General features: G+C 39.0%; 1 long non-coding RNA gene across 2 annotated transcripts in view; it reads left to right on the forward strand.

The window, feature by feature from the left end:
* LOC138849966 (uncharacterized) overlaps nt 1-13,591 on the forward strand; it is a 189,180-nt gene that overhangs the window by 103,940 nt on the left and 71,649 nt on the right. The gene's annotated exons all lie outside the window — the stretch shown is intronic.

Below are 13,591 nucleotides of genomic sequence, written 5' to 3' on the forward strand. Positions count from 1 at the left end.
TATATAGCTAGAAATGATTTTTTTTAACTTTGTTTCCTTCTGGAGGACAGAATGTCTTTACTTTTGGTACATGGTTAATGTTCAATAAATGCTAAATGAATATATAAGTACAGGAATAGCATGGCTATTTTAAATTCTAGTTTGTATTATTGTTGTTATTATGCTAAGAACTCAAGCTATGCCTTCAAGGAAACTTTAGTTCAAATTTTAGATGTAGTATATACTAGTTATGTGATCTTAGAAAAGGTTGCTGATTGATGATTGTTAAACTTGGTTTATGCACTTGTAAGATGGAAATATTATTTTCTGCTCTTGAGACTTTTAGTGAGAAATTAAAAAAATACTTTAGCGATTCTAAGGAGAGGTCCACATCTAACCTCATTGCAGTTGTTGGCAGAATTCAGTCCTCATGGTTGTGGGACTGAGGTCCTTGTTTCCTTCCTGGATATGAGCAGAGGGAGAACTGTCTCAGCAACTGAGAGGCTCCCTACATTTCTTTCACATGCGCTGTACATCACCAAGCCAGAGTCAGAAAGACAAATAGATACACAAGCACATACAACTATTTAAGTGTAGAGAGGTATACACAAACACACATATATGCATATATAAAGGCACAAACATATACGTATAAAGAGATTCATTAAGAAGAATGGACTGATAATTATGGAGGTGGGAAAGTTGTAGTATCTGTAGAGTGAGGCAGCAAGCTGGAGACTTATGTGAGTGGATGGTTTAGTTATAGTCTGAGTTTGGAAGCCTGAGAACCAGGAGAACAGATAAAGTACTTCCTGTCCAAAGGTTGACAGGGAAGAGACCCCAAGAAGCTACTGTCCTGGCTTCAAGTCAATTTGTCAGGAAGAATTGTGTTACTCAGAGGAGCAGTTTCCTTCTTTTTAAAAATCATATTCAGGCATTTCAGGCCTTCCACATTGTGTGGGAGGGCAGTTTACCTAATTCAGTCTACTGATTTAGATGTTGATTTCATTCAAAAATACTTTCAAAAAAACACCCACAATGTTTGGTGAAATATTCAGGCACCTTATGGCCCAGTCATATTTTCATGTAAAGTTAACATTTCATTTATTGAGCATTTGTTCTGTGTCAGTTTGCTTCTCTCATTCATCTAGTCTTTACAAGCAACTCTACAGGTTGTTGCTATCACCAGCAATATTTTCTAGATAAAGGAATAAAGGGGAGGAGACAGAGGGTTTTTTTTTTTTTTTAAATAATATCCCCCCCTTTTTTTTGACAGGCAGAGTTAGACAGTGAGAGAGAAAGAGACAGAGAGAAAGGTCTTCCTTTTTCCATCGGGTCACCCCCAAGTGGCTGCTATGGCCGGTGCATTGTGGCTGGTGCGCTGCACTGATCCGAAGCCAGGAGCCAGGTGTTTCTCCTGGTCTCCCATGTGGGTGCAGGGCCCAAGGACCTGGGCCTTCCTCCACTGCCCTCCTGGGCCACAGCATAGAGCTGAACTGGAAGAGGAGCAACCGGGACAGAATCCAGTGCCCCAACCGGGACTAGAACCCTGGGTGCCGGAGCCGGAGGTGGAGGATTAGCCTAGTGAGCTGTGGTGCCAGCATTATCCCCCGTTTTTTAAATAATATCTGGTTAATCTGTGTGCATATGCCATACTCTCCACCTCTGTGTTTCTCAGACTCAACAAATTGCCCCTATTGATTAATCGTTTATCCAAAGAATATGGCAGCCATCCACATTGAAAGTCAGCAGATTTCATCCAAAGGAACTGTGGACCTTGGTGGACTAATTCACTTGTGTTTCACTAATATATCTGGAAATGAGCAGATGGCTCCTTGGAAGAATGGAAGAGAAACATTCCAGTGGTTTAAAATAAAATGTTAACTAATCATATTCAAATCTGTAGCACACTTAAATGGATTAGGAAAACTCATTAGCAACACATTACTTTAAAAAAAAAACAGCAGATAACCTCTATTTGTAAAGTTTAACCCATTATGTAGAAATAAAACCCTATGAACAGCAAACAGACTCAGTCATGGCATAATTTTACCTGTCCTTGTAACATGATTAAGTAAGTGCTTCCAAACAGTTGACAGTTTGGTCATGACCAAATCCCACTAATCATAGGGTACTGGAGAAATCATTTAGACATGAGGAAAAAAAGGAGAGAAAGAGAGAGAGAATTGCATGATCTAATGAGGTTTCCCATCTCCAATATCCATGAAACGTGTTATTTGGTAATACTTCAGAGATGCATATGTAATTTGAGGTAAATTAATATTGTAACCAGAAATGTCTATTTTGGGACTCAAATCCAATTGCCATTGGTTTGGCATGTTTGTCTTTGTGTGCCTGCCTGGTTACCAGGAGAAAGTCTGTGCTGTCTCTGCATTTGGCAGGAAATGATGCCTTGTCTGAGCTGCTGGAGCTTGCATTACTGAGTGACTGAGGGATGTTCAGTGAGACAAAACACCTCGCAGGCCCTCCCACTCACAACCATATTGTCCGCTCACCCAATTGATCATAGTAGATACTTGATAACTATCTGTTAAATAATAAAAACTTGAGTATGATTCCTTGGGAAAGGAATAATTCAATTCCATTCTAAAGAGGCTGAGAGGCAGCAATGCTGGGATGCAGAGTTAGATACTCCTGTGTAAGAGAGTATTTTTGAAAGTGTCTTGATCAAAACCAGCAGACACTGGTTAGAGAATGGACTTGTCCTTTGTGATTAAATGTCTTTTTCTGGATTTTCCTCAGCTACGCTAGCAAGAATTCTGAATGTACATGGCATGGTCTTAAGAGTCATTTGTTCTATAAAATGATGCATGAGTGGAGCCTTTATAAGCAAAGAAATGGGTCCTTCAAGAACTGGGGTCTCAAGTCTTTCTAAAAACTATGTAGTGCTTAATAGCAATAGGAAAATCAGGATGACATGGAGATTTCACTAACCCAAGAGAAGAGCATAGCTTATTACTTACCCTGATACAGCTGCCCATTGAAAAGTTTAGTTTTGGGGCTGAGATTGTGGCATAGTGGGTTAAGCGGCCACCTCCAAGGCTGGAATCCCTTATGGGCACCAATTTGAATCCCAGCTATTCCACTTCTGATCCAGCTCCTTGCTAATGCACCTGGGAAATCAGTGGAAAACGGCTTAAAGTCCTGGTCCCCTCAGCCATATGGGAGACCCAGGTGGAGTTCCAGGCTCCTGAATTCAGTCTGGGCCACCCCTTATTGTTCCTCCTATTTGGGGAGTGAATCAATGGATGGAAGAGTCTCTCTCTCTCTCTCTGTCTCTGTCTCTCTCTGTCTTTCCCTCTGTCTATAAATCTGCCTTTAAAATAAATAAATAAATAAATTTTTGAAAAAAAGAGAAAGGCTGAGCTCTGTATCTCTTAGAAGATTAGCAAAGGCAAGGTCATGGAACTTTACATAGGTTCATGTGAGTGAGGAATAGAAGCCTTTGTAGGACAATGCAGTTTTGTGCCTTTGACACTGTGGAAATATTGCCTATGGATCGTTACCTTTTTATAGGCCTCAAAATGCTTGAGGCTTGGAAAAAAAATTAGCTCCAAATGTGAAAAGGCAGTGACAAAATTGAAATTAATAGATGTTTAATTCAATGTGTTTAAGGTATAAAATAATGTTATTCTGTCTGTGTTAGATTTCTTATTGATTAAATATTGATTGTAATTGAAAACAATTTAGAGTTTAGATGCTATTACTTTGGCCACATTATCAGTAAGTATCATGACTATAAGTAATTTGCTGCTAATTCTATGTTAAATAAATTATGTATACAATAGAATATCTAAAACACAATTATGAGGCCGGTGCCATGGCTCACTAGGCTAATCCTCCGCCTTGCGGCGCTGGACACCGGGTTCTAGTCCCGGTCGGGGTGCCGGATTCTGTCCCGGTTGCCCCTCTTCCAGGCCAGCTCTCTGCTGTGGCCAGGGAGTGCAGTGGAGGATGGCCCAAGTCCTTGGGCCCTGCACCCCATGGGAGACCAGGATAAGTACCTGGCTCCCGGCTTCAGATCAGCGCGGTGCGCCAGCCACAGCGTGCTGGCCGCGGCGGCCATTGGAGGGTGAACCAACGGCAAAGGAAGACCTTTCTCTCTGTCTCTCTCACTGTCCACTCTGCTTGTCAAAAAAAAAAAAAAACAATTATGAAGATGTTTCAATTTTTTACTAATTAATTATATTTAACAAGGGACATAGAGGGTTTTTTTTTATATTTATATTTTATTTTATTTAATGAACATAAATTTCCAAAGTACAGCTTATGGATTACAATAGCTTCCCCCCCCATAACTTCCCTCCCACCCACAACACTCCCCTCTCCCACTCCCTCTCCCCTTCCATTCACATCAAGATTAATTTTCAATTATCTTTATATACAGATCAATTTAGCATATATTAAGTAAAGATTTCAACAGTTTGCACCCACACAGAAACACAAAGTGTAAAATACTATTTGAGTACTAGTTATAGCATTAATTAAACACCTAAGAGTAATTGTGTATTAATTACAGAGTTCAACCAATAGTTTTAAGTAGAACATAAAAAATACTAAAAGGGTAAAGTATTAAGTTCTTTTTTTTTCTTTTTTGTTTGTTATATAGTTATTTTTTTATTTAATAAATGTGAATTTACAAAGTGCAACTTTTGTATTGTTGTGGCTTCCCCCCCAAACCTGCCTCCCTCCCGTGACCCTCCCCTCTCCCACTCCCTCTCCCATCCCGCCCTTCATCGAGTTTCATTTTCAATTACCTTCATATACTGAAGATCAACTTAGTATATACTAAGCAAGGATTTCAACAGGCTGTATGTACTTACACAGCCGCACAAGGTATAGGGTGTTGTTCGAATAGTAGTGTTGTTTTTTAAGTTTCATAGTAGAACACATTAAGGACAGAGATCCTACGTGGGGAGCATGTACCTAGTGACTCCCGTTGTTGATTAACAATTGGCACTCTTATTTATGACGTCAGCAATCACCCGAGACTCTTGCTATGAGTTGTCTAGGCTATGGAAGCCCCTTGAGTTCACCGACTCTGAACTTGTTTAGTCAAGGCCGTATCACAGTGGAGGTTCCTTCCTCCCTTCAGAGAAAGGCGCCTCTCTCCTTGATGGCCTGTTCCTTCTGCTGGGGTCTTGTTCACCAGGATCTTTCATTTAGATTGTTTTTTGCCACCATGTCATGGCTTTCCATGCTTGTGAGACTCTCATGGACCTTTTAGCCAGATCCGAAGGACATAGAGATTTTAAAATATATTCCTTGGCATGTGTATGCTGCTTCTAACAGTAAGGTTGCCTAAGGCTAAACCAGGTTTTAAATTAAATGTGATGATGATAACAGAAAGATGAGAGTTGAGAAATGGAGACTAAGCAACATGGGCTAGCAGGGTAGCCATAAAATACTTATCTCCACAAGAGATTACTGGTAATAGCCAGTCATTGCCCCAGCCCTAGACTACTAAAACAGGAGTTTGGGGTCAGGACTTTTTTTTTCCTCAAGAATAAGTAAGATACTGAATAAGATACTGATAAGTCAGCACAAGGTAAAAGAATATCTTGTTAGCAAGTTGAATTTGTTCCTGAATCCCATGAGTTTTAAGCCCAAGCACAAAGATTTGCATTTTGGGATCAAGTTAATCAGCTAGAGTTTATTAAGAACCTACTGTGTGTGCTTGGGTGTGTGTTCAGTATTGGAAATACAGTGGGTAATAATCAGATGCTAACACCTAGGCCATGGTGGTTCCTGTGCAGTGATAAAAAAAAGACATTGAACCAGCAACAAGTATGATCAATACGGCTAGAGAGAAGTGCAGGGCACACTGAGAAAGTAGCACAAAAACAATTGGAGCAAGAAAACTAAACAGGGCATTGCTGAAGAAGCAAAAGTAGAGCAAACATGTACAGAACTAGGACTTTATTGACAGGATTTTCTGTTGGCAAGGGACATCACAGCAGAAGTTGCTGGAGCTTAGGATGGGAGAATCACTAAGGATTTTGTGGGACTACTACATTAATCAGAGCTCAATTGCTCTTGGTTAGCTATACTTGGACAAGATCTTTTTTTGGGGCAATATGTCACATTGAGAAATGGTCTCTTGAAATATGTTTGAAGGGCTCTGAGTTACTGTGCTTTCTCTTGTGAATGGACTATTTTCTAAGTTTTTCTCTTCTGCAAATGCTTCATCTCAACCACCTTGGCTACCATACTTGCAAATGATCAGTTACTGTCATCTTATTGGACTGTCCAGTTGAGAAATCTGTCTCTTTTAATCTTTAATATGCAACTTAAGCTCTTGGAGCCTCAGGCATACCTAACACATGTATAATTCTTTAAAATTATAAATAAGTTGTATTCAACACTAATTAACATCATCATCAAAAGTATCATGCGTGGCACACATCTCACACAAACAGCAAGCACTGACTGTACAAAGTACTCTCAGTGGGAGCTGTCTCAGTCCAAATGATTTCATGCAGAGAAAATAAATAACAGTGAACAGGCAGGATGATCTGGGTAAAGTAGATTTTGGGGGAGGGGCAGGTTTTCTTTTTCTGACTCTAGCAGCCCTTAGCAAGTACAATGTCTTACAGATTAAATATTTGTTAAAATGAAAAGCACACAGAATTTGGTGTATTTTTCCAATGCCACATCTGATTTTGAAGTAAACCAGCTCAAGTAAAATCACCTACCATTTTTATTTTGAAGATAGTACTCCTGGGTATCGCTGAATTCTTCTGAAGGAGAGAGGAAATGTGATAATGTAATCATCAGTACTGCACATGTTCCAGCTGAAAGGCCTTTTGTAGGTATTTTTTTAGTCTCAGAGAAAGGTATTCATTGTTAGTCTTCAGGTATTTGAAGATGATCTCACTGATAGGGTTTTATACCCAAGTGGCTGAAAGGGCTATGGTCTCCAAGGTTGTGGGAAGGCTTTCTTTGGTTTGTGGTGAGCGCCTGTTCATAGGGTCTGGCATTTGTAGCACCACCTTTCTTCAGGGCTGCTTGTCAAGATGAGTTGGCTTGTGTCTGCTAGCTGTTCACCAGGTTCCTCAGTTGGCAGGTGTTCTAATCCAGAATTCCACAGTTATCAAGAAATGGATTATGTCAACACAAGCTTTTATTGTATTTTGAGGCACTTTGGAGCCTCTAACAGCTGTTCTTACTTTGCAGAGGGAACTTCTGCTGAAGATGGCAAAGGTTAATTTTTAAGTGTGTTCTGTGCTGCTATGTGCAACTTCTCCCTTGGTATTTGAATCATTCTGCATATAACCCCATCGTTATCTTATTTTTAAATGAAATGTTTGTTGGTCACCTTTAAAGTTGCATCAATCACTTGGTAATGGAAAAAAAAGTCAGTGTAATGATCTGCTTTGAAAATAAACAGTATAACTTGACTTTGGCGTTGAGAGCCTATTATCATGTGGTAACATCATTCTATTCCAATGACATTATCTGCTAAGCATATTATGATGGTGGAAAATATTTCAATTTTGTTATCGGAACAATGAAGCTGTGATATTTAATTATAGAGAAGTATGTTTAATTTGGGGGAATCTGGTATGTTGACTGTCAGTTTACTCATCAGAAGCCTGGGCAATGGTAAACAAATTTGAACAGAATATTATTTAGTGACCTACTCAAATTACTGACTCAACACTTCTTGCTTTGCTGAGTCTTTTCTTTGAATTTAATTCTTCACTAAGTTTTTGGGTTAACACATAAATTAATGTAATCAAATAATATAGTCCATCAACAGGTAGTAGAGAAGGACCAGGATGTAGAGAATAGCTTCCAGGGCTCGGTTTTACTGTTGGAAGAAGAAACCTGTATGAATGAGACTGTAAAAAAATGCCACACATATAAACACATACACACACATATATGTGTGTGCTGAGGAAATTTAAAATAAAATAAAGCTGGATGGATTACAAGGATGAGACTGTTCTGTGATGAGTCAATGCTGACCTTTAAGTAGTAGTGTAGGTACCCTTGGGGTAAGGTTTGCAAGATAGTACAGCGTACTTCATGCTGTATTGTAACTCTCTTCCTGACAATCTTCTGTGTCATTGTGCCCTCTGAAATCGGCTTCATTTATAGCCATTAGCTATAAATATAAGTATTTATATTTATATAAATATAAATATAAGCATAAACATAAACATCTATAGCCATTAGCTAGGCAGGTACTTCTTCTGAATACCTGTGTGTAGTAGATATTATACCTGATCTCTAGGACGTGCAGGTAGAGAGGGCAGACATTATCTTCAAGGAGTTCTCCAACTCATGGAAGGCAGACACAACACATGTGTTGTGCTTGGTGCTTTCATGTGATCAAGAATAGGATAAAGGTCACTAATAGTCGATGAGCAAGAGCCAGTTAATCAGAAAGCAGAATCCACCCCAGTTTGATAATGGAGCTACAGAGCAACTGAGAATTTCTGTGGCTTGCCTAGGGTCAGGGAACAAATTGGGGGCAGAACTAGGACCGTAGGGCAATCTCCTCACCAGTGTTCATCCCACTGAATCACATTCTTTCCAAAGCTTTATTTGCAGCCCAGGATCAGGGGATTGGAATTCTGCTGTAGAAGGAGTTGTAGGTGAAGATTTTTGTCTACTTCACAATTTCCCTTTGTCAGAGGCCCTGATGTGAAAACTTTATGCTTCCTTTTCATTTATCTGGAGACAAAGAGTAGATTCTAGGGGAACCTGGCTAATGGCAGTCTGTTTCTGCAGCTGGGCCAAAGACACTCCGTGCCCTGGTTTTGGCTGCTGAAACATTCTGAGTCACTTACTTGGAGTGTCCCCAGATTCACAAAAGCGCCACAGGGACCATGAAGCAGAACCTTTGTATATATGGAGGCTTGGGAAGAATGGAGGGGGTTGTGCTGAGGGCTACCACCAAATTCACATGGGATTTGTGTTCTCAAACACAGTATAAGAAGACAAAAATGCCTTTTGTTTTTGACAGGAGGCCACAATCAGTTTCAAGGCTGGTGACAGTAAACTGTGGAGAAAAGTAGCCCAGCCTGCATGTGAGCTGGCATTGAGCTTGGGTGGTTTGGGCAATTGATGGAAATATGACTGTTCTGACTTGTTTTTGTTTGTTCATTCTATTTGTAACTATTTGATATTTCTTAAATTGACAAACAAAATTGTATTTGTGGTGTATAACATATTGATATTTTAATGTATGGATGTATTATGGAAAAACTACATTCAACTAATGAACATATACATGACTTATTTTTTGTGGTGCAAACATTTAAAATCTTCTCAAATCTATTCGCTTAGCAATTACCTTTCTGGCTTGTACTTCTCTGCTTCAGCTCAATATCTTTTGTAGGCTATCTTAATATTTCCAACAAGCTAAAATCTTCTCAATCCATAGACTCTTTAGGCAACGTGTATAACTGAAAGAAATCACTAGTTTTTAAATAATATGACACTTGATTGTTAGTAATTTAAAAGTGAGTTCTGAGTACTGATATTGATACATATGACAGGGAAATTTATTTGTTAGTTCTTCATAGCTTTATTTAAAAAAAAACAATAAGGTAAATTTACAGAATTTATTCTGTCAAATAAAGAGCTCCACTCCACTCCAAATCCAAAACAATTGAAGCTGATCACAGAGGCAGGCACATTACTGGTACCTCTATATAGAAAAATCAATGGAGACGGGTCGGCACCATGGCACACTAGATTAATCCTCTGCCTGTGGCACCAGCATCCCATATGGGTGCTGGTTCTAGTCCTGGTTGCTCCTCTTCCAGTCCAGCTCTCTGCTGTGGCCTGGGAAAGCAGTAGAAGATGGCATAAGTGCTCGGGCCCCTGCACCCACATGGGAGACCAGGAAAAAGCACCTGACTCCTGGCTTCGGATCAGCACAGCTCTGGCCATGTGGCCATTTGGGGAGTGAACCAATGGAAGGAAGACCTTTCTCTGTCTCTTTCTCACTGTCTGAAACTCTGTCAAATAAATAAATAAATAAAATCTTTTAAAAAATCAGTGGAGAATAATGTAAGTCTGGTTACCACAAGCTCACCCGATACCAGCATATGGCTTTGTGACACAGAAAAAAGCATGTAGTTAAAAAAGTCTTTGCAAAATATAAATTCTTTAAATATAGAATGAATAGCTCCTACTTAAGCCAATTCACAATATTTTTATATTAATGCATGGATGTATTATATTTACATATAAGTAGGAATCAGCATGTTGGAGAAAAAAGGTGTGTGAGTCAACTATTGAAGTTTATGATCATTATTTAGGCTCTGGAAAGGTTACTTAATTCTTTTGAATCTCAGTTTTCTCATTGGCAAAATGAGAAATTTATTCATTTAAAAGTTTTGGCATAGTGCTTGCTTATGGGCATTTAGTAAATGTTAGTCTAATTTTCCATCCCTATTCTTGTCAAACAAAAATCCCAGAAAATAATAAAAGCTCTCCAGTGGGAACATGATTTTGGAAGGCCTTATGAGCAATCTTTTTTGTTTTCATATCCAGCAGTAGCACTCTTGCAGTTGGGGCTCATGGTGGGTATGTCTCAGCTTTATAGTAAAATTCTAATATAGACAAAAGCTCTCAAAGGACCAGCTGAGAAGGAAGGCTCCTAGAGAAGCTGTGGTCTTGTGTGAGGAGTAAAGGAAAATAAATCAAGAGCAAAGTGGTAGAGAGAGAGAGAGAAAGCAATTGAGATATACATCTTTTCCCTTTGTGATAGTCAGAGCTCCAAAGGCAGGGCCATCCCATAGTGTACTGTCAAAACTGGAATGCTTTTGAAAGTGAAAAGGACAGAGAAAAATAATGCCAAATAAGTTGGGATACTTGAAGAACAGATATACATCTGGACTCTTCAGAGCAAATCAGGACATATGGTCACCATGTCTATGAGTCTGTCGGGCCTCAGACAATGTGGTATTATACAGACCCTGACCAGAATCCCCACTGAGCTTCAAATGGTTAGACAGGCCATGGTCAGCTATGCAGTTTCTAAGAGGTTTAACATATTTATTCATGGAAGGGGGTTAATGGTAGCAATGTTCCCAAGATCAAAGAAATTCATCTACATTACTTTGTATAAATTGGTGTGCAGTAAGTGGAGGTTATTTGAGTTGCATAGGCATACAGAAATATTGCCTGTGAGTAAGGAGACATGAAATCTGTCCAAGGGAGAACATCAGTCAGCAAAGGAGAGAAGGAAAATATATGGACATCATATGCCTGTTGCTGCTAATTTTTTCCAGATATGTTATTGATAGTTATTTGATTATTGACATACTTATCTAGACAACTATGACTAGATCAGAGATCAAGAGGGAGGAGGTATGTTTGGGGAAAGAACTACTGCTGAATATATGCGTGTTTGCTAGGATTTGCACAGACAGGAGAGCTGGACTGCCATTGGTTGGGACAAATTGCTCCTCCTTCCCTAGAAGAGATAAATGGCAAAGTAGATCCTAGAGCCTCCTATCAAGGAGTAGAATGGCAGCCGTCTCCTTGCCCATCTCTTCTTCCCTGAGGAAGATAGATTTCCATCTCCAAATCAGTACATGTGTGTCTGTTATATGTGGAATGAAATAACTACTATGAAATCACTACTTTGAATTCTAGTTTTTTTCTCCAATCCACCTGCTACTCTAAATGAATTCCTAAATTTTTTACTAATATAAACAGATTTTATGCTTTCCATAGGTACACAAATTCTTGCTTTTGTTTATCTCACTTACTCTAGGAAACATACCACACTCTTTATAAATGCCATATTTATAATGTCTACAGACATTGAAAACACATAAGTGATAAAAATAACAGGGGACATTTGAAGATTCTGTCATGGGTGATTATTCACTTACTAGCCTGTGTGCTCAGTTCTCTTGTATCTCTATCAGAAAAGCAAGGAAGAGATTTGAGAGCTGGGTTGTTTCAGTAGCTTTAGAAGATAAAATTTAGACTCTAAATAGTTACTGAAATGAGATTGCAATGCATTTATGAGAAAGAAACACTGGCTGAACAAGATCCTCCACTCTAAGAACTACTCTTGATGCTGCTCCATTATTATTGATGTTCCTTTAAAAGTCAAATCATTTCTAAAAGCCCTGTTTTGGGGAGTGTAGATGCTTTCTACTGCCTGTTAGGAAATAGTCTTGTTGAGGCCGGCACCACGGCTCAATAGGCTAATCCTCCACCTTGCGGCGCCAGCACACGGGGTTCTAGTCCCAGTCAGGGCACCGGATTCTGTCCCGGTTGCCCCTCTTCCAGGCCAGCTCTCTGCTGTGGCCCAGGAGTGCAGTGGAGGATGGCCCAAGTGCTTGGGCCCTGCACCCCATGGGAGACCAGGATAAGTACCTGGCTCCTGCCTTCGGATCAGTGCAGTGTGCCGGCCGCAGCAGCCATTGGAAGGTGAACCAACGGCAAAGGAAGACCTTTCTCTCTGTCTCTGTCTCTCTCTCTCACTATTCACTCTGCCTGTTCAAAAAAAAAAAAAAAAAAAAGAAAAAAAGAGAAACACAGGAAATGTTCTTTATTTCATTCCATGATACTTATTTTATTTTTCTGAGGACAAAAACCCATACTTTTCCTAGGGTTATTGAATGTTTTCACTATATGAACAAATTCATATATATATATATATATATATATATAGTATTTATACATTTATTGAGATTTTGATCCAGTAAAGAAATTATATATATATGTATATTTAACATCCCACATGTATGACCAAAGAATAGATTTTCTTGAGGTTTTTTTTCTTAACCAAATCATCCCTTTACATGATCATGACGTATTTACAAAGAGGCCTCATTTTGCAATCTTTATAATGGCAATGTTAACTTTGCAATTAGTATTGAGCAAGTATTTCCCAAAAGAAATAATGTTCAGTTTGACGTATTTAAATCAGGAAAATGTAAATGCCCCATTCCCTTGGTAAAAAAGGAAATCATCCAAACTCCATGTAAATGTTATCTTATAATTGACAGGGTTTGGTTTGGCAATTAAGCTTCCCAAGAATAACAGGGTCTGGCTTCCCTGAGTCTTTTTTCTTTCTTTCTCCCTTTCTTTCTTTTTTGGCAAATCTTATTCTGGCAAAATTTTTGGAAGTTCTTCTGTAATTCTTGGAGAACACCTTCAGTAATGTGCTTGTGTGATTAAGAGGCACATCTCGGCTAGACAATTTAATGCATGTCTGGTAGGATAATCCAGTCTGGCTAGAGGTTGTTGGCAAGCTGTTGTCTATTACCAGAAAGTAAAAGGAGAGAACAAGAAATTCCTTCACAACTTATTTTCACTCTTCATTTTAGTTTTTGAATTAATAGAGTAAAATTGACATTTTCATGTGTGTGTGTGTGTGTTGTGTGTGCGTGTACTTGTATGACTTTATTTTGTCTTGCCTAAGAAGTCCAGTGTGGTATTGAATAGGAATGGAGAGAATGTATGTCCTTGATTTATTGCCAATCTTAGGGGGAAATTTTAACTACTCACAGTGTTAAGAGATCTTATATCTTTCCTGCTCATTACTTCAAAACTAGATAGCTTCTTCTCTAACTCTGTCTTTCCATGTTGATGGCACTTCTGGTTTCAG

This window comes from Oryctolagus cuniculus, chromosome 6, assembly GCF_964237555.1.
Source record: "Oryctolagus cuniculus chromosome 6, mOryCun1.1, whole genome shotgun sequence".
Classification (NCBI taxonomy): domain Eukaryota; kingdom Metazoa; phylum Chordata; class Mammalia; order Lagomorpha; family Leporidae; genus Oryctolagus; species Oryctolagus cuniculus.